This window comes from Podarcis liolepis, assembly GCF_965112155.1.
Source record: "Podarcis liolepis genome assembly, chromosome: 2".
Taxonomy (NCBI): Eukaryota; Metazoa; Chordata; class Lepidosauria; order Squamata; family Lacertidae; genus Podarcis; species Podarcis liolepis.
This window is the reverse complement of record NC_139555.1, coordinates 109,501,999-109,521,962: the sequence shown is the minus strand read 5'-3', so window position 1 is coordinate 109,521,962 and position 19,964 is coordinate 109,501,999. Positions and strand designations below refer to the sequence as shown.

The 19,964-nt window shown below is 42.8% G+C and overlaps 1 protein-coding gene and 1 long non-coding RNA gene across 2 annotated transcripts in view; both read left to right on the top strand.

Moving 5' to 3' along the window:
* Window positions 1-19,964, top strand: part of LOC310701702 (uncharacterized protein) — a 91,050-nt gene that overhangs the window by 2,109 nt on the left and 68,977 nt on the right. The gene's annotated exons all lie outside the window — the stretch shown is intronic.
* LOC310702123 lies at window positions 6,045-8,306 on the top strand. Its single transcript, XR_014523268.1, has 2 exons — window positions 6,045-6,503; window positions 6,866-8,306. It is a non-coding gene; the product is annotated as an uncharacterized lncRNA (long non-coding RNA).

Sequence of the window (19,964 nt, the reverse complement as noted above, 5' to 3'; positions counted from 1 at the left end):
GATTCAGAGGGAGGCTCCCACGAATGTGCCTCAGTGCAGCTCTCCTCAGCTGGGTCCCTGGTTAGGTTTTGGTTTAGGGGAGCAAGCATGGGCCTGGATCTTGGGTGGGGGCGAGGGGAGAAGGGAAGAGAAGTAGAGGGGATGCTTCTTTTTCTGTGCAAGGCTAGTTCTTGCTTCTCCCAAGTATGCGCTTGTAATCAGCGAGCGTGCATTTAGCAGGAGTGTATCCCTTTGTCTTGGAGTGCAATATGATTCAGAAGGCCTTAGAGCGAAGCACGTGTATCGCATATGTTAAGTTGATTGCAGCCTTTTAAAAAATTAATATTCTTTATTGATTTAAAAAAATGCATGTCTATACAAGCATGTACAATCTCTTAACAGGTAGAAAAAACAAAATAATAGAACAAAATAATGTGTTCAAAATAATAGAAAATTTATAAAGAAAGAAAAAAATAATTAACAAAGATAAGAAACCAAGAAATAATAGTAAGAAAAAAAGACAAAAGTTATTTACATAGTAAAACTACTCATCGACACAGTCCTTCCCATCCTTCTCATTATACTGTTTGATATAACATTCTTTTTTACACAGGCTTACATTATATAATAACATTTCTTTCTGCTTTGTATATATTCTTTTGATCTTTTTCTTTACAAATATCACTCAATTTCTGCTCATATGGAGTTATTTGTGCAATAAAGTTTTACATAATTCTTAAATATTATCTATTCTCTAGTTGTTTTTTGTTTCAATATTCCTTTTACTGATCTTGTTAGTTTTGCTAATTGTAGTTATCATGAGTATCTGCCAATCTGTAATCTCTGGGAGCGTTTCATTTTTCTAGCTCCTTGCTATAAGGGTTCTAGCTGCTGTTATACCATACATAAACAATGAACTTATAACTTTTTAAATTTCTGATGGTAATATACCAAGTAGCAAAATCTTTGGCGTTTTGTTTTTTTTAAAGTAATTTTAAATAGTTTCTTAAACTCCTTATAAATATCATTCCAGTATTTGCCAATGGCTACACCGGTCCACCACATATGATAGTATGATCCCTCCTCTTTTTTACGTCAGATTGATGTTTTTCCTTTATACATTTTAGCAAGCTTTTTTGGGGTAAGATGCCATCTATATACCACTCCCTGCAAGGCCTTTCCCACCTGGCCTACGGGGCGGGGCGCAAACTCACCCAGCCCTACTATGTTAAATATGTATTCTGTAGTTGACCTTTGTAATGTGTTTTGAAATCTTTAAGATAATAGTTTAGTTTTCTGTTACGTTGCTTTGACCGTATACTCTATATTTCATATTTTTCACATTGTTTTATTTACCGTATTTTTCTCTCTATAACACGCACCCGACCATAACACGCACGTAGTTTTTAGAGGAGGAAAACAAGAAAAAAATATTCTAAACGGAACAGTGGATGTATGATTTTTGTGGTTCATGCTGTGGCCACAGACATGTGATCTGATGGTGAGTTTGGGGTAGCCCAATGCAAAAATCCTGAGGATCCATGTGGATCTGTGCTTTGTAACCACGTTTTAAGTGGGGAGGGAAGGAAAGCACTCAAGGGACGAGCATGCGTGGAGTGTGTGGAGAAGGATGCTGCTAATCATGCAGAAGAGGGGTTTAAGGGGGAAGGCTCCTCTCCTCTCCCTCTTTGCTCCTTTAAAGCAAGCAGGCTCTGCTTCTCTCCCTCCTCCCCGGCTTAGTGAGCTAAAAATCTTTCCTGCTATTTAACGAGCTGAGTGTTGAGAGAGGGACAGAGAGCCTACTTGCTTTAAAGGAGCCAACCGGACACTCGTGTAAGCGGCTCCTCTCCTCTCCCGCTTTGCTCCTTTAAAGAAGCAAACTCTCTGTCCCTCTCCCCTCCCCTCTCAGCGGCTCTTCTCCCGCTTTGCTGTTTCAAAGCGAGCCACGGAGGAGGGAAGCATTAGCTCTGTACCACGCACAGACATTTCCCCTTACTTTCTTTTTTTTTATAAAAGTTTTTATTGCGTTTCTTTTCCATTAGTTCACAACATCTGTTACGAAACAGTAAACAAGAAACATTTTTTATGGATAAACAGATATAAAAAGTAAGAATAAAGAAGAGAAGAAAGGAGAAAAGAAAGAAAAAAAGAAGAAGAAAAATTGGGTTACATATTATCTTTCCAAAAGTTACTCTCCTATGGACCTCCTCACGTCCTCCCAGCATTGCATTCTTTAACCTCACATTGTCAGCAATTTCTTACCTTATTTCCGAACTTACTGTACCTTTCAATTATTATGTAACCAACTTCAAAATAAATTGTAGTTCAATTTTAGTACCTTTATAATAAACATAATATAATTGTTTCAAATTTGTCTTGTTTTCCTCTGTTATATCTTACTTTGTCATTTACCTAATTAAATTGCAGGAGCATAACATTTCCTAATCGTGCACATTTTTAACATTCAAACAACTTATAATACTTTTGCAAATAGTCCTTGAATTTTTTCCAGTCCTCCTCAACTTTTTCTTCGCTCAGATCTCGGATTCTGCCAGTCATTGCTGCTAATTCCATATAGTCCATCATCTGCGTCTGCCAGTCCTCCAGTGTGGGTAAATCTTGTGTCTTCCAGTGCTTTGCGATAAGAATTCTTGCTGCTGTGGTTGTATACATAAACAAAGTTCTATCCTTTTTTAACACCTTCCGGTCCACCATGCCCAGAAGGAAGGCCTCCGGTTTCTTGGGAAAGGTATATTTAAATACCTTTTTCAATTCATTGTATATCATTTCCCAGAAGGCCTTCACTTTCGGGCAGGTCCACCAGAGGTGAAAAAATGTCCCTTCTGCCTCCTTGCATTTCCAACATTTATTGTCAGACAGGTGATATATCTTAGCTAGTTTGACTGGGGTCATGTACCATCGGTATACCATTTTCATAATGTTCTCTTTCAGGGCAGTACATGCCGTAAACTTCATACCGGTGTTCCACAACCTTTCCCAGTCCTCAGACATAATGTTATGTCCAACATCCTGTGCCCATTTTATCATAGCAGATTTAACTGTTTCATCCTGTGTATTCCATTTAAGCAGCAAGTTATACATTCTCGAAAGTACCTTAGTCTTTGGTTCTAGCAATTCCGTTTCCAGTTTCGATTTTTCCACCTGGAAACCAACCTTTTTATCCATTTTAAAAACCTCTTGAATTTGAGCATAATGTAGCCAGTCTCACACCTTACTTTTTAGTTTATCCTGGCTCTGCAGCTTCCAGTTATCTCCAGATCTCTCAATTAATTCCCAATATTTTGGCCAGTAGGCTTCCATATTGGGTCTTTTTTTTAGAGCCTTAGCTTCCATCGGTGATAACCACCTCGGGGTCTTACCTTCTAGTAAGTCCTTATACTTCAACCAGACGGCAAAAATTGTTTTCCTAACAATATGGTTTTTGAAAAGTTTATGAACTTTCGCCTTGTCATACCACAAATATGCATGCCAGCCAAAGAGATTGTCGAACCCTTCCAGATCTAGGACATCAGTGTTCTCCAACAGGAACCAATCCTTCAACCAACAGAAGGCTGCAGCTTCATAATACAACCTCAAATCCGGCAGGGCAAACCCCCCTCTTTCTTTAGAATCAGTTAGTATTTTAAATTTTATTCGGGGCTTTTTGCCCTGCCAGACAAACCTAGATATGTCCTTCTGCCATTTTCCAAAGCACTCCACTCTGTCCACGATCTGTAGGGTCTGAAACAAAAATAACATTTTTGGCAAGACACACATCTTTATAGCTGCAATTCGACCTGACAAGGTAAGTTTCAGTCTTGACCAAATTTCCAAGTCCTTTTTAATTTCCAACCAACATTTTTCATAATTATCTTTAAATAGGTTCAAGTTTTTGGTGGACAAGACTACCCCCAGGTATTTCACTTTTTTGACCACACTTAATTCTGTTTCTTTCTGATACCCATCTATTTCTGTAGATGTCAAATTTTTAACCAAAACCTTAGTTTTTTGTTTGTTTAGCTTAAATCCCGCCACCCGACCAAAGTCCGAGATAAGTTCAAGCACTCTTTTTGTACTAGATTCTGGCTCCTGTAATGTTAAAACTAGGTCATCTGCAAAAGCTTTCAGTTTGTATTGTTTCACTCCGACCTCTATACCTTTCACCAACCGATCCTCTCTAATCATGTTCAGCAACACCTCCAGTACAGAAATAAATAACAGAGGAGATAGAGGGCACCCCTGTCGTGTCCCTTTTTCAATTTTGAGTTCCTCCGATACAACATTGTTCACTATCAGTTTAGCTTTTTGTTCTGAATAGATTGCATCTATTCCATTTTCAAACCCCCGCCCCACTCCCATCCCTTCCAAGTTCTTCTTCATGAACAGCCAGGAAATGTTGTCAAATGCTTTCTCCGCATCAATAAAGATTAGGGCCGCCCTTGTGTTCCTAATCCGCAGAAGTTCCAAAATGTCTATAATATTCCTGGTGTTATCAGACATATGTCTACCAGGGAGAAAGCCTGCTTGGTCCTTATGAATTACTTCATTTAGTACTTTTTTAAGTCTGCTTGCCAAAATATCTGCAAATATTTTGTAATCCACATTCAAGAGTGAGATGGGACGGTAGTTCTTAAGCTGGGTCTTTTCCAGTTCTGATTTAGGTATCAATGTGATGAATGCTTCTTTCCACGTTTCCGGTGCCCTCTTCCCCTCCATAATCTGGTTACATACCTCCATCAAAGGTTGTATCAAATAGTCCTTCAAAGTCTTATAATATTTGGAGGTAAGCCCGTCTGGGCCTGGAGATTTGCCAAGTTGCATATTCTGGATGGCACCTTCAATTTCCTGTTGAGTTATTTTGCAATTCAAGATTGATCTTTTATCTTGACTTATTTTCGGTAATCCATTTATCTTTAAGAAATTGTCTATTTCAGGTTCTTTCTGAGGCCCTTGTGCATAAAGATCTTTAAAGTATCTGTGGAAGCATTTCCTAATTTCTTCTGGTTTCTGAACTATTCTTCCTTGAATCTCTAAATTTGTAACCGTATTTAACTTTTGTCTTTTTTTCAGCTGCCATGCTAGCAGCTTTCCACATTTATTTGCTGATTCAAACGATCTCTGTTTCATTTGTTTAATTTTCCATTCTATCTCTTGATTAATCAATTTCGAATATTGTGCTTGATGGAATTTGATTTCTCTCAGCACCTCCTTCGACTTTGGTTTAGTCCTCAATTTTCTCTCTCCTTCACTTATTTTCTCTAAGATTTTCTCCTTTTTTCCATTCCAAAGTTTTTTCTTAATTGTATTCTGTTGTATCAGAAACCCCCTCATAACTGCTTTACTTGCATCCCAGATCGTTCTTTTTTCCACCGTGGTGTTCAAATTTATTTCAAAATAGTCCTTTAGCGTTTTTGGGGCCTTCTTCACAATCTCTTGGTCTCTTAACAAGGTGTCATTCATTCTCCATCTAAAGGATCCGGTTGGGGTAAGTCTCAGTTCCATTTTCAAGGCGTTATGGTCGGAGCAGGTTTTTGGGCAGATTTCTACCTTTCTTGTTTTAGGTGCCAGCCCTCTAGAAATCCAAATTTGGTCGATTCGTGTCCATGACAGGTGGGCCTCAGAAAAGAATGTTCCTTCTTTACCTAAGGGGTTTCTTGTCCTCCATATGTCAATCAGGTCCATATTGTCTGTCAATTCAAAAAAGGTTTTAGGGAGTCTGCCGTCTGTTGTTAAATTTTGGTTTTGGGATTTGTCCATATTTGTTGAGACTACCCCATTCATGTCGCCCATAAGGATAATATTAGAATAGTCCATATAGTCCAGCATAGTCCCATGCAGCTTCTTATAGAATTCTGATTTTCCATCATTTGGTGCGTAAATTCCCAATATCAAAATTTTCTCGCCTTGTGTTTGGATTTCGATTGCCAATATTCTTCCTTGGTCATCCTTACTTTCTAGGAGGGAAAAAATGTCTGTTATGGAGCGAAAACTATGGTATGTTTTTTGATTTAGTATGCTGTAAATCACTTTGAGGTTTTTCTTAAAATTATAAAGTGGTATAGAAATTAAATAAAAGAAGTATAGAGCAGGGATATCCAACATGGGGTTGCTCAGATGTTGGGCAACAACTCCCATGAGCCTCAGCCCAGATGGTCAAGGTTGATGAGAGGTGTAGTTCAAAAGCTCAAGGGTGGAAAATCTCACCCGTATACAATCCCGTATACAAATAGCCAATTCAATTTCCTAGCCTCCAGCCTTTATGTGGCCAAAATGGAACCCTTCTTCCAAGGAAGAGAGGAAGGTACCAGTAACCTTGAGGCAGCTTCATTGGTTACGTATATCCAATAAATTTTTAGGTGAGGGGGAACGATAGCCAAAGCCACACAATGAGAACTACACATGGTCTGTGGATACAGAAAACTGGCTGTGGGGGTGGGGCGCTGGTTGACAGCAGGAATGGAAAACTGGAGAGGGATGGATAGCAGTGGAGTGTGCTGGAAAAGGGTAATGTTTTGGATCAGAATGTCGAGAAACCAGCTCGGCATCAATAAGAAAATCAGTCTCACACCAAGATGACTTGAAGAAAAAGCTTTGGCTTCAGCCGTGCAATGTTTATTGTGTGCAGTAAAAATAATTCATCCTCTCTCCTCCAGCACAGCGTTTGTTCTGCCTCGTACCCAAAAGTAACAATCAAAGGAATGTAACCTTGCCCCTGCCCGCAGACAAAGAGAGTCCTATGCTACGTGAGCCAATCATTTAGTCTAGCATGAGGTGTTCACGTGCTCATCATGCTCTTAGCAATATCTCGTGCTGTAAAATCACTCTGCAATAATAAGAACTCTGCTCATGCTCTTATGTACAAGCAATCATTTTCCCACATCAGAAGCACTCAGTGCCTCAGCATTTTCATCCATGTCTTTACTGGACAGGCTGCTCTGGTGCACTGGAGACAGAGAGAGTACCTTGCCTTCAACTTCTTCTCAATGCCAGCATCCCCTTTCCTTCATCCATAGCCATATATGACGATTGCTGAGCCTGATGGGGGTTGTAATTCAGCAACATCTGGACGGCCAGAGGTTCCCACGCTTACTTGCAGGCTCCGTCCTAAGACCGAGTTCATCAGAGTTGGGTCCTTGTTGACTAAGAACGCCGGGGATGATGGGAGTTCTAGTCCAACAACATCTAGGGACCCAAGATTGAATGACACCGGCTTGTAGGACATATTGTTGCCTAGGCTAAGCAGTCCTGTGTCTTGGGAGGAGGCCACACGTATACCACCTTGAGGTTCGTGATGGAAGAAGGGAAGGATATGGCAGCAGAAAACTAGAATGTTTCTTAAATAGATCAAGGCCCATGGTTGCTTTTTGCTAAGCCCTGCTATAGAGGCCTGCAGGACTCCTTCTCGTGTTGGATTTTTGGCAGGGGGGAGGTGTGTTCCCAGGATACTTTTTTCATCCTGCTTGCATTCTTTGTGTATAAAGAATGTAAATCATTTTAACTGATTTTAATAGCATTATCATATCGCTTCTAACTGCTGAGGGTGGGGCCTTATAGTGAAGGGTGGCAACAAAATAATAATCTGAATACAGTGCTCTGCATTGGGATGCAAAAGGGGCAAGCTAGGATGAGTTTTGTTTGCCTAACTGGGCTCCCAAAATTGTTTCCTCTGGTAATGACACACGGCATGAGCCTCACAGAAGTGAGTGAAAAGCCAAATGAAAGCTATTCAATTAGCTAACCTTGACCATAGCAGAAATGCATTTTCCCACCTTCCCTTGAAACAGCCTTGCCCTACAATGCTGTGTCAGAAGCTGTCCATGGCAACGATCCCAGATCTCAGAAGGCAGGCAGTGGGGACGAGTGCTGTATTGCCCTGTGAGGAACACAAAACGGCACTGGAGGCTGCCATTGTGGGCTCCATTGTGTTCACTGTCACCCCTGATTGCTTGCCTTCTCCACATCCACACCACATTTAAATCACTCTAGTACCACTTCAGTCAGTCATGGCTTCCCTCAAAGCATTCTGGGAGCTGTAGTGAGTCTGGCTGGCTGCTGCTGTTGCTGCTGCATGTCCCTGTTCACTGTTTCTGTGAGGAGAATATAGGACACTGCAAAAGACACAGGGTGCCATAAGCTAGACAGAGAGTGATCCCTCTCTATACATGTAAATAGAGAGACTTCTGCTCAGGAGATTTCTGTATAAAGAACTCTTTATATAGGGGAAATGGGGACTAAGTGAGGTTGGAGTGGAACCATGTTTGCATGAATATTGACAATGTAAAATATGTTCTCCATTTAAATTTTTATTAAAATAATTCGTTCAGTTACCCAGAAGAGTCATTAGGCTTTTTTTGCTGTAAGCTACTTCATACATTGTAAGAAGTGGGTCAGGAAACCCTTGATCCCGCTCCTTAAAATACTGAATGGACTCCTAAATAAATATGCATAGGCCCAGACTGCACTGCAGCCCACATCTCAGAATAACAGATAGGCACCATACTGAGATTTCTGTAACTGCTCCATACATGGCATGTTATAAGGTGATAGTAAATCTGCTGCATACATGTTATCTATGTGCTTTCTAGAGTATGTTTGGGGGCTTAGAGGAAATTTCCTCAACTACGTCTTATTTACCTACCACATATTGTCTGCCTCTTAGGTGCAAAAAAAGTGGCAGCCCTAATTCCTAGACTGGCCCTTTGCAGGATCACATTCCATGGCTTTCCAATGAAGCTGCATTGAAGAATGTTAATGGATGAGAGAGGCTGTTGTTTTAAAAAATGTTTTTATTAAATTCTTGGGTACACCCAGAGTCCCTGCTTTCAAGTCACAGAATCCTTCAAACAAATCAGTCCTATTCAGAGTGAGACAGTACTGTTCTGGGCAATATGGAGTTGGGAGGGGGAAGAAAAGTGGGGAGAGAGAGGGAAGGAAAGCGAGAAAGAAATAAACATTTCATTCATTTCTATAGTATGTGAGCTTTTGTGTCAGCGTCAGGTAAACAGGTATTTTATTTTTATTGGCAGTGGGAGAGACCCTGAGGGCTCAGGAGGTGGCTAGTTGCAGGATATTCGTCAGAGCAATGCCCAATCTCTGTGGTGCTCGAGAGTGACCCCCCAATGGCTGTTCACACATGTGAGGGAGCCATTGCCTGCTGCAGTCAACATGTGGCGACCGTGTGCATCTAAAATCCCAGGAGGCAGAGACCCAAATCTGGACCGTGACAAGGGGATGGTAGATCTCTAGCTAGGAAGTGACCTGTGGGAATGTTTAGAAAGGCAGGAGAGGATATATTATTTGATGATATCCTTACTAACTTGCGTTAAAAAGTTCTATATCTTAGCAAAGTTCAAACATTCTCCTTTTCAAATTTGCACAGCAGTAAGCTTGTTGCAGGCTCGTCTGAGCCTCACTATTTAAGATTCCTGATAAGATCCCTTGTTATCCCTCTTTAGAAGTGTAGACAGGACAGTCTTACTAAAATCAATATAAAAGTAGTTTATTCATTTTCATTCAGTTCACAATTAGATTCCTGAAGGCAGGCTTAAGTTACAAAAGTATATCTATATCTATACATAAACTATAATATAAGGGAGTTAGTCCCAAGTGACTGCGACTGAGCAGTCATTTCTCCTAACACATAGAAAAAAACAAAATGGAGAAGAAAGAATGAAGCACACGGAGGAGGTGTGCTCCACCACCCAGAATAGGCCACACCTATTTCAAGTCACATGTAGAGGAAGCGCTTGTCCCAGCTCAGGAGGAAAGAGGAAGTTTTCTCCTGGGTGGCACAAAGCATCCCCTAGCATGTCCACTCTAGGAATGTTGTACCTGACTGCTACGAATTTCATATCCCACAGACCCAAGCTCCTCCTGCCCACTGACCAGTAAATGTCCCCCACAAAAAAAGCCCACCCTGAGATTCCTTCTCCTTTCGCTCTCCAATTTTACAAAGGCAAACTCCTATTATGCAAGAAATTGCTTTAAAAAATTGTGGTGGTTCCCTCATTGTGAATAAGTGAGGTTCATAGACCACAAAATGATAGAGTTGGAAGGGACCAAGAGGGTCTTCTAGCCAAACCCCCTGCAATGCAGGAACCCACAACCCCCAATGCTCTACCAACTGAGTTATCCCAGGACTTGGATCAAATTCAGCCGATAGGATTGCAATGAATCGGGAGCAAAGCTTTTCTATGAATATATTACCTCAAGTTATTCTGATGCTTCCAAATGCACTGGTACAAATAAATTTTCAGATTGAACAAGTAGTATAATTACTATTGGTTGGAGGATGGATGGCGGCTAACAGATTGAGGTTGAATCCTGACAAGACAGAAGTACTGTTTTTGGGGGAAAGGGAGCGGGTTGGTGTGGGGGATTCCCTGGTCTTGAATGGGGTAACTGTGCCCCTGAAGGACCAGGTGCGCAGCCTGGGAGTCATTTTGGACTCACAGCTGTCCATGGAGGCGCAGGTTAACTCTGTGTCCAGGGCAGCTGTCTACCAGCTCCACCTGGTACGCAGGCTAAGACCCTACCTGCCCGCGAACTGTCTCGCCAGAGTGGTGCATGCTCTAGTTATCTCACGCTTGGACTACTGCAACGCGCTCTACGTGGGGCTACCTTTGAAGGTGACCTGGAAACTGCAATTAATCCAGAATGCGGCAGCTAGACTGGTGACTGGGAGTGGCCGCCGGGACCACATAACACCGGTTCTGAGAGATCTGCATTGGCTCTGTCGCAGGAAACACCCCCCCCCCTCATTACACTGTAATGCACAAGCACCACACACACCTCCCAACACCCCGACTTGGAGATGTCCCTTTAGAGGGACATCCCCTGAAGCCTTCCGTAAATAAGGAAGCGCTACCCTGACAGCCCCCGATCAAGAGAAACCCCGTAATTCCTCCTTTGTTTCCCCGTAAGCGCTCAGTTTCGCCCTATCTTTATTATGAGTAGACCGGGCGACCGAACTCTAGGTCAACCGACGGCTGCCTGACCAATCAGCATTACTGAACAGTGCCCCTTGCGGCGGCCACGCAGGTACTGCAGGCTGCAGGCGCTCTTTTCCCTTTGACAGCTCTCAAATACAAAGTTTCCGAGTTCAATTGACCATGACTAATTTAATCAAAATGTTGCAAGTTGTTTCCGAAAGGCGAAAGTGCTTTGAACTTCAATGACAGTGTTCTTTATAAATTCACCATAAATCAGCCGTACCTTGGGTTTTCACCGGACCACTTTTATTTCACTGCATATTACAAGGACTATCAAAGGGGTGTGGCCTGGTGTTGAACGGCCATAATCCCTTGACCGTGCAGTCACGTACGCGGCTGCCCTTCCCCAGTTGGCGGGGCAACCTTGATAGCCATCCTGATGGGCTCAGACGGAACGCTATCAGAAACACAATAAACTGCATACGATAGTGTATTCCACGCGGACTCTGACAAAGGACCATGGCCGGATTCCCCTCAGGGGGCAGGAAAACTTCGCCCTTTCCTTTGTTCCTAAAAATGACTTATGTGGGGTGGGGAGAGGAGGTCTCTGCCAGGTGTCAAGACGCTCATATTACCTGGGCAGCCCCTCCTCGACTCCTCCTGTTTTTAATATAATCATGATGTAAATATGATGTAATTCTGGGGGTGTAGTCAAGGGGATTAGCAATTAATAAAAGCTAGGGACTCCCATTGTTCGGGGCTTCCATCTTGCTTCACCTCGTGGGCGGTGGGAGTCCTGTCGTGACAGTCTTTTCCCTTCAATAAAGACCAAGCCTACTGGCTGCTGTTTTGCTCTGAATTGCTCTGGTTGGAGTCTTTACTTTGTCCAAGGGAGCCCTCGGATTTTCCGGTAACAGCTCCCAGTAGGTTTCCGAGCACGATTCAAAGTGTTGGTGCTGACCTTTAAAGCCCTAAACGGCCTCGGTCCTGTATACCTGAAGGAGCGTCTCCACCCCCATCGTTCAGCCCGGACACTGAGATCCAGCGCCGAGGGCCTTCTGGCGGTTCCCTCATTGCGAGAAGTGAGGCTACAGGGAACCAGACAGAGGGCCTTCTCGGTAGTGGCACCCGCCCTGTGGAACGCCCTCCCATCAGATGTCAAAGAGATAAATAATTACCTGACATTCAGAACACATCTGAAGGCAGCCCTGTTCAGGGAAGTTTTTAATATGTAACGCTGTACCGTTTTTTAACACTGATTGGGAGCCGCCCAGAGTGGCTGGGGAAGCTCAGCCAGATGGGCGGGGTATAAATAATAAATTATTATTATTATTATTGTTGTTGTTGTTGTCTCTGCTCCTTTGACAGAAGCCGACAAATTTAGGACAGATGCTCTATATCAACTCAATGACAAGGAACCAGGCAGCGGGCCTTCTTGGTAGTGGTACCCACTCTGGAATGCTCTCCCGTCAGATGTCCAGGAAATACCTAATCATCTATCTGACTTTTATAATCAAAATAAAAAATTCCTTCCAGTAGCACCTTAAAGACCAACTAAGTTAGTTCTTGGTATGAGCTTTCGTGTGCATGCACACTTCTTCAGATACACTGAAATAGAAGTTGCCAGATCCTTCTATATAGTGAGAAGGTGGGGAGGGGTGTTACTCAGAAGGATGGTGGGAATGGGAGATAGGCAGATAGCTGGGAGAGCCTGTTGACGACTCTTAACGACTGTAATAGGTCTTACAGGAAAAGGCAAGGGGTGGGAAGGTGAGAAATGGTTTAGTTATGTATAGTGAGATAAGAATCCAATGTCTTTGTTAAGCCCAGGTCTTTTCATGGTTTTAAGTTTGGTAATGAGTTGTAATTCAGCAGCTTCTCTTTCCAGTCTATTTCTGAAATTCCTTTGTAGTAAAACAGCTACTTTGAGATCTTGTATAGAATGCCCTGGGAGATTGAAGTGTTCTCCTACTGGTTTCTCTGTTCTGTGATTCTTGATGTCAGATTTATGTCCGTTTATTCTTTGGCGTAAGGTTTGGCCTGTTTGTCCAATATAGAGAGCTGAAGGACACTGTTGGCATTTGATGGCATACACAATGTTAGACGATGAGCAATTAAATAGTCCCGAGATGGTATGTGTGATGTTGTTGGGGCCAGTAATGGTGTTGTCCGGGTGTATGTGGCAGCAAAGTTGGCATCTGGGTTTATTGCAGGCTCTGGTGCCAGTGTCTGTGTTAAGTCTGGTTGTAGTATTATTGTGGGTTAGGAGTTGTTTAAGATTGGGTGGCTGTCTGTAGGCAATGAAAGGTCTTCCTCCCAGAGCTTGAGAAAGAGAACTGTCATTGTCCAGGAGAGGTTGTAGATCTCTGATGATGCGTTGTACTGTTTTAACTTGGGAGCTGTATGTGATGACTAGAGGTGTTCTGTTATTTTCTTTTTTGGGTCTGTCTTGCAGCAAGTTCTCTCTGGGTATCAGTCTGGCTCTGTTGATCTGTTGTCTAACTTCATCTGCTGGGTATTTTAGTTCTGAGAAGGTTTGCTGTAGATCCCTTAGGTGAGAGTCTCTGTCTGTAGAATTGGAACAGATGCGGCTGTAACGTAGTGCCTGGCTATATACAATGGACTGTTTGGTATGTTTGGGATGGTAGCTAGAGGCATGTAGATATGTTTGTCGGTCAGTTGGTTTGCGGTATAAGGTGGTGTCTATGCGCCCATCCTGTATTTTTATAGTAGTGTCCAAAAAATGTATTTCTTGCATAGATTGATTCATTGTAAGGTTGATTGTGGGGTGAAAATCATTAAATTTCTGGTGAAAGGTGTCCAGGGTCTGTTGACCATGTGTCCAGATGATAAAAATATCATCAATGTATCGCAGGTACAAGAGAGGTTTGAGTGGGTAGGAGTTCAGGAAACGTTGTTCTAAATCTGCCATGAAGATGTTGGCATACTGTGGGGCCATGCGGGTGCCCATTGCTGTGCCGCCGATCTGGAGAAACAGGTCATCACCGAATTTGAAGTTGTTGTGGGTAAGGACAAATTGGCAGAGTTTGGTGGCAAGGTCCGCTGTGGTTTTATCTGATATGGTGTTCCTTATGGCTTGTAAACCATCGTTGTGTGGGATGTTGGTGTACAGAGATTCCACATCCATAGTAGCTAGTATAGTGTTGTTGGGAAGATTATTTAAAGATTGTATTTTCCTCAGAAAATCTGTGGTGTCACGTACATAGCTTGTCACGTACAATCTGTGGTGTCACGTACAATCTTGTTTAGTTCTTTCTTGTATTCAGAATACAAGAAAGAACTAAACAAGTATTCAGAATACAAGAAAGAACTAAACAAGATTGTTAAGGAGCTACCCCCACACATCCAAGAACAGATCCTCACCAACACACCAACAGAACCTCGACCAGGAACTTTCTATCTTCTACCCAAAATACACAAACCAGGAAATCCAGGACGCCCCATCATTTCAGGTATTGGCACTGTTACAGTGGGTGTCTCCGGTTATATGGACTCTGTTCTGAAACCATATGCCATCAATGCTCCCAGCTATGTACGTGACACCACAGATTTTCTGAGGAAAATACAATCTTTAAATAATCTTCCCAACAACACTATACTAGCTACTATGGATGTGGAATCTCTGTACACCAACATCCCACACAACGATGGTTTACAAGCCATAAGGAACACCATATCAGATAAAACCACAGCGGACCTTGCCACCAAACTCTGCCAATTTGTCCTTACCCACAACAACTTCAAATTCGGTGATGACCTGTTTCTCCAGATCGGCGGCACAGCAATGGGCACCCGCATGGCCCCACAGTATGCCAACATCTTCATGGCAGATTTAGAACAACGTTTCCTGAACTCCTACCCACTCAAACCTCTCTTGTACCTGCGATACATTGATGATATTTTTATCATCTGGACACATGGTCAACAGACCCTGGACACCTTTCACCAGAAATTTAATGATTTTCACCCCACAATCAACCTTACAATGAATCAATCTATGCAAGAAATACATTTTTTGGACACTACTATAAAAATACAGGATGGGCGCATAGACACCACCTTATACCGCAAACCAACTGACCGACAAACATATCTACATGCCTCTAGCTACCATCCCAAACATACCAAACAGTCCATTGTATATAGCCAGGCACTACGTTACAGCCGCATCTGTTCCAATTCTACAGACAGAGACTCTCACCTAAGGGATCTACAGCAAACCTTCTCAGAACTAAAATACCCAGCAGATGAAGTTAGACAACAGATCAACAGAGCCAGACTGATACCCAGAGAGAACTTGCTGCAAGACAGACCCAAAAAAGAAAATAACAGAACACCTCTAGTCATCACATACAGCTCCCAAGTTAAAACAGTACAACGCATCATCAGAGATCTACAACCTCTCCTGGACAATGACAGTTCTCTTTCTCAAGCTCTGGGAGGAAGACCTTTCATTGCCTACAGACAGCCACCCAATCTTAAACAACTCCTAACCCACAATAATACTACAACCAGACTTAACACAGACACTGGCACCAGAGCTTGCAATAAACCCAGATGTCAACTTTGCTGCCACATACACCCGGACAACACCATTACTGGCCCCAACAACATCACACATACCATCTCGGGACTATTTAATTGCTCATCGTCTAACATTGTGTATGCCATCAAATGCCAACAGTGTCCTTCAGCTCTCTATATTGGACAAACAGGCCAAACCTTACGCCAAAGAATAAACGGACATAAATCTGACATCAAGAATCACAGAACAGAGAAACCAGTAGGAGAACACTTCAATCTCCCAGGGCATTCTATACAAGATCTCAAAGTAGCTGTTTTACTACAAAGGAATTTCAGAAATAGACTGGAAAGAGAAGCTGCTGAATTACAACTCATTACCAAACTTAAAACCATGAAAAGACCTGGGCTTAACAAAGACATTGGATTCTTATCTCACTATACATAACTAAACCATTTCTCACCTTCCCACCCCTTGCCTTTTCCTGTAAGACCTATTACAGTCGTTAAGAGTCGTCAACAGGCTCTCCCAGCTATCTGCCTATCTCCCATTCCCACCATCCTTCTGAGTAACACCCCTCCCCACCTTCTCACTATATAGAAGGATCTGGCAACTTCTATTTCAGTGTATCTGAAGAAGTGTGCATGCACACGAAAGCTCATACCAAGAACTAACTTAGTTGGTCTTTAAGGTGCTACTGGAAGGAATTTTTTATTTTGACTATGGCAGACCAACACGGCTACCTATCTACTACTGACTTTTATAAGACATCTGAAGGCAGCCCTGTATGGAGAAGCTATTAATGTTTGATGTTTCATTGGGTTTTCTGTTGGGAGCTGCCCTAGTAGCTGGGGAAACCCAGCCAGATGAGCAGGTATAAATAATGTTGTTATCATATTATTATTATGCTTAATTGAATAGCAGTTCCCGGAAGCCGCCGGAGGGAATAGATGCACTTGGGCTCCAATCCTCCTTGCAGGCTTGGCCACCGTGAGGAGACAGTGCTGAGATTCCTGCATTGCAGGGGGTTGGACTAGATGACTCTCAGGGTCCCCTTCCATCTCAAGAATTCTATGATTCTAAGAGGGTGCGGGACTAGATGGGCTTGATCAAACTACAGGGCTCTTCATGAGTTCTGTCTGTGCATCCAGACGAATGTGTTTCTGTTTGTGTGTGTGTGTTGACAGACAGACAGACAGACAGACAGAGAGAGAGAGAGAGAGAGAGAGAGAACCTTCAGGAAGAGGCCCCTGTCTCTTCTTTGCAAAGAGGCTGAATCAGCTGCAATACCCCCACACTTGAACCACTGCTTCCCTGTCTGCTCTCTCTCCACCCCCAACCCCAGTTCCATGGTTATTGCATTGCATTGCACACACCCCCCAAAGCTTGCTGCACCCCAAGGCGCTTTGCACTCAGCGGATTCCTTGCAGGACAAGGGCAGTGCACGACGGCAGAGGGGGCGGGTCAGCTGTTCCACTTAAGCCGGGCCCCCTTTCCCAGGTCAGTATGGAGCAGCCCCACTCTCTCTCTCTCTCTCTCTCTCTCTCTCTCTCTCTGGCAGCTTGCACTCTCTGGCTTTAACCCTTAAGGCAACGATCTGTTCCCTATATTCGAAGCCCAGGTTCCCTCCCTTCCCTCCCCATTGGCTGGGTACTGCAATTATCCCGCCCCCGGAAATATCCTGCCTCCCTGGCGGGGGCTCCCATTCCCGCCCCCGCTGCCCAGGGTCGCTTCTGCTGCCAGGATTTCGGGTGAGTGCAAAGCCAGCGGCGGGGAAGGAGGGAAGGGGCTTGGCAAGGGGTGGGAGTCCAGGATGAGACGCCCCGGGACGGTGCACAAGTCCGGGCGGGGAGAAAAAGAGAAGGGAGGAAAGGTAGCTGTTTCTCTTAATGGGGCCTTGAGGGGGGGGGGGTCCGTTGTGGAAAGAGAGAAGCTTCCTCCTGCCTGGATCTGGTGCAAAGGGAGTTGCAGGGAAGGAGGCGGGAAAGGGGAGAGGGTTGGGTATTGCAGACCAGCCTCGCCATAGTAGTAATAATAGTAATAGTAATATGATATTTATACCCCCCCCCCATTTTCTGGGTTTCCCCAGCCACTCTGGGCGGCTTCCAACAAAATAAGAAACACCAGAAACATCCAAACATCCAAGTCTTCCGTTTTGTAGAGGAGATGGGGACATGGATTGCTGGATGGCAGAGGGAGAAAGAGGAAAAGATGGGGAGGAAAACAAAGGCAGGGGGGTCCTGGCAGGAAGAAGGAAGGGGTGAGGCCTTCTCCAAAGAGCTCTTTGTTCCTTGAACTCTTTGCATAAAGTAGTGGGGGCAGGTTTGATGAGGCCCTAAGCTGCTGGAGGTCATGGGGCCTTTTATATGTCCAGCTGTTCTTTGTCAACAACTATTTGTCGCTGTTTTTTGTGTTGAATATATGCTATATGGTAATTTATGGACCTAATAGGTATCTAAAACTATTTGCACATAACAAAATCCGTATTTTCTCAAAGTAATTGTTGAACTGAAATACAATTGAGAAGTACATTAATAGTGAAATACAATTAAGTATATTAATAGTGAAATAATTATTAAGCTCTAACATAAAATGATTTTGTTATTCATAACAAACTTAATAATGCAAACACATTGGCATTTGGCAATAACAAAAGTTCCTTTAGAAACACAATTTACAAAGACTCCTAATCTACTCCTAGAAACTTGCTATAACTATGCTATAATAGGTGTAAATATACAGTGCAGACAACTAATAATAATAAATACCTTTATTAATCTGAATTTAATTGTTATAGCCTGTACAATGTAATTGTAGTTAATGCAATGCATTTTTTTATATCACTCAATATTACCATAATAGTCCACATTCTTCATTGGGACAGCAGACCTTTGTACCCTGTTAGTGAGTGTAAAAGACAGTATTTCTAGTAATATGTCGCATTACAAATAAAAGCAATACTATACACACCTGTACATAAAAATTATTTTACAGGACTAATTGTATTACTGCATCTACCCAATACCCATTCAACTGTATAATTTTATCATGATTCATTGTGTACTGTGTATACAAACAGTACACAAACATGATCTAAATTACAATACTTTCTTGCCTTTGCCAAAGCAAAGTCACTGATGATATCATCAAATGATAAACTGCTTAGCTTGTCACTTTCTATGTACATGAGGCTGAAGTAACATAATTTATCTTGAGACATTGTTGTTCCGAATTCATTTTTTATCTTCTTCAGCTGTGAAATGGATCTTTACAAATGGCAATTTGCAATCATCATTCAGAGGAACATTCTCAGAATTGCTTCTACATTAGGGAATGCTGATTGGACACTGTTGTTGTTCTTTAGTCACTTAGTCATGTCTGACTCTCTGTGACCCCATGGACCAGAGCACGCCAGGCACTCCTGTTTTCCACTGCCTCCTGCAGTCTGGTCAAACTCATGTTAGTAGCTTTGAGAGCACTGTCCAACCATCGACATCTTAAGGCGGCCCGACATCTTAAGGCGGCCCTATTCAGGGAAGCTTTTAATGTATGATATTTTAGTGTTTTTTGGTTTCTGTGGAAGCCGCCCAGAGTGGCTGGGGAAACCCAGCCAGATGGGCGGGGTACAAATAATAAATTATTATTATTATTATTATTATTATTATTATTATTATTATTATCTCGTCCTCTGCATATAAGTTAAATAAGCAAGGAGACAATATACAGCCTTGTCGTACTCCTTTCCCAATTTTGAGCCAATCAGTTGTTCCATATCCAGTTCTAACTGTTGCTTCTTGTCCCACATAGAGATTTTTCAGGAGACAGATGAGGTGGCCAGGCACTCCCATTTCTTTAAGAACTTGCCATAGTTTGCTGTGGTCCACACAGTCAAAGGCTTTTGCGTAGTCAATGAAGCAGAAGTAGATGATTTTCTGGAACTCTCTAGCTTTCTCCCTAATCCAGCGCATGTTTGCAATTTGGTCTCTGGTTCCTCTGCCCCTCCAAAATCCAGCTTGTACTTCTGGGAGTTCTCAGTCTGCGTACTGCTTAAGCCTGCCTTGTAGAATTTTAAGCATAACCTTGCTAGCGTGTGAAATGAGCACAATTGTGCCGTAGTTGGAGCATTCTTTGGTGCTGCCCTTCTTTGGCATTGCGTTCTATACTGATCTTCTCTGATCCTCTGGCCACTGCTGAGTTTTCCAAACTTGCTGGCATATTGAGTGTAGCACCTTAACAATATCATCTTTTAAGATTTTAAATAGTTCCGCTGGAATGTCATCACTTCCACTGGCCTTGTTATTAGCAGTGCTTTCTAAGGCCCATTTGACTTCACTCTCCAGGATGTCTGGCTCAAGGTCATCAGTCACACTACCTGGAGTGTACGAGCCATCCATATCTTTCTGGTATAATTCCTCTGTGTATTCTTGCCACCTCTTCTTGATGTCTTCTGCTTCTGTTAGGTCCTTACCACTTTTGTCCTTTATTATGGTAATTTTTGCACAAAATGTTCC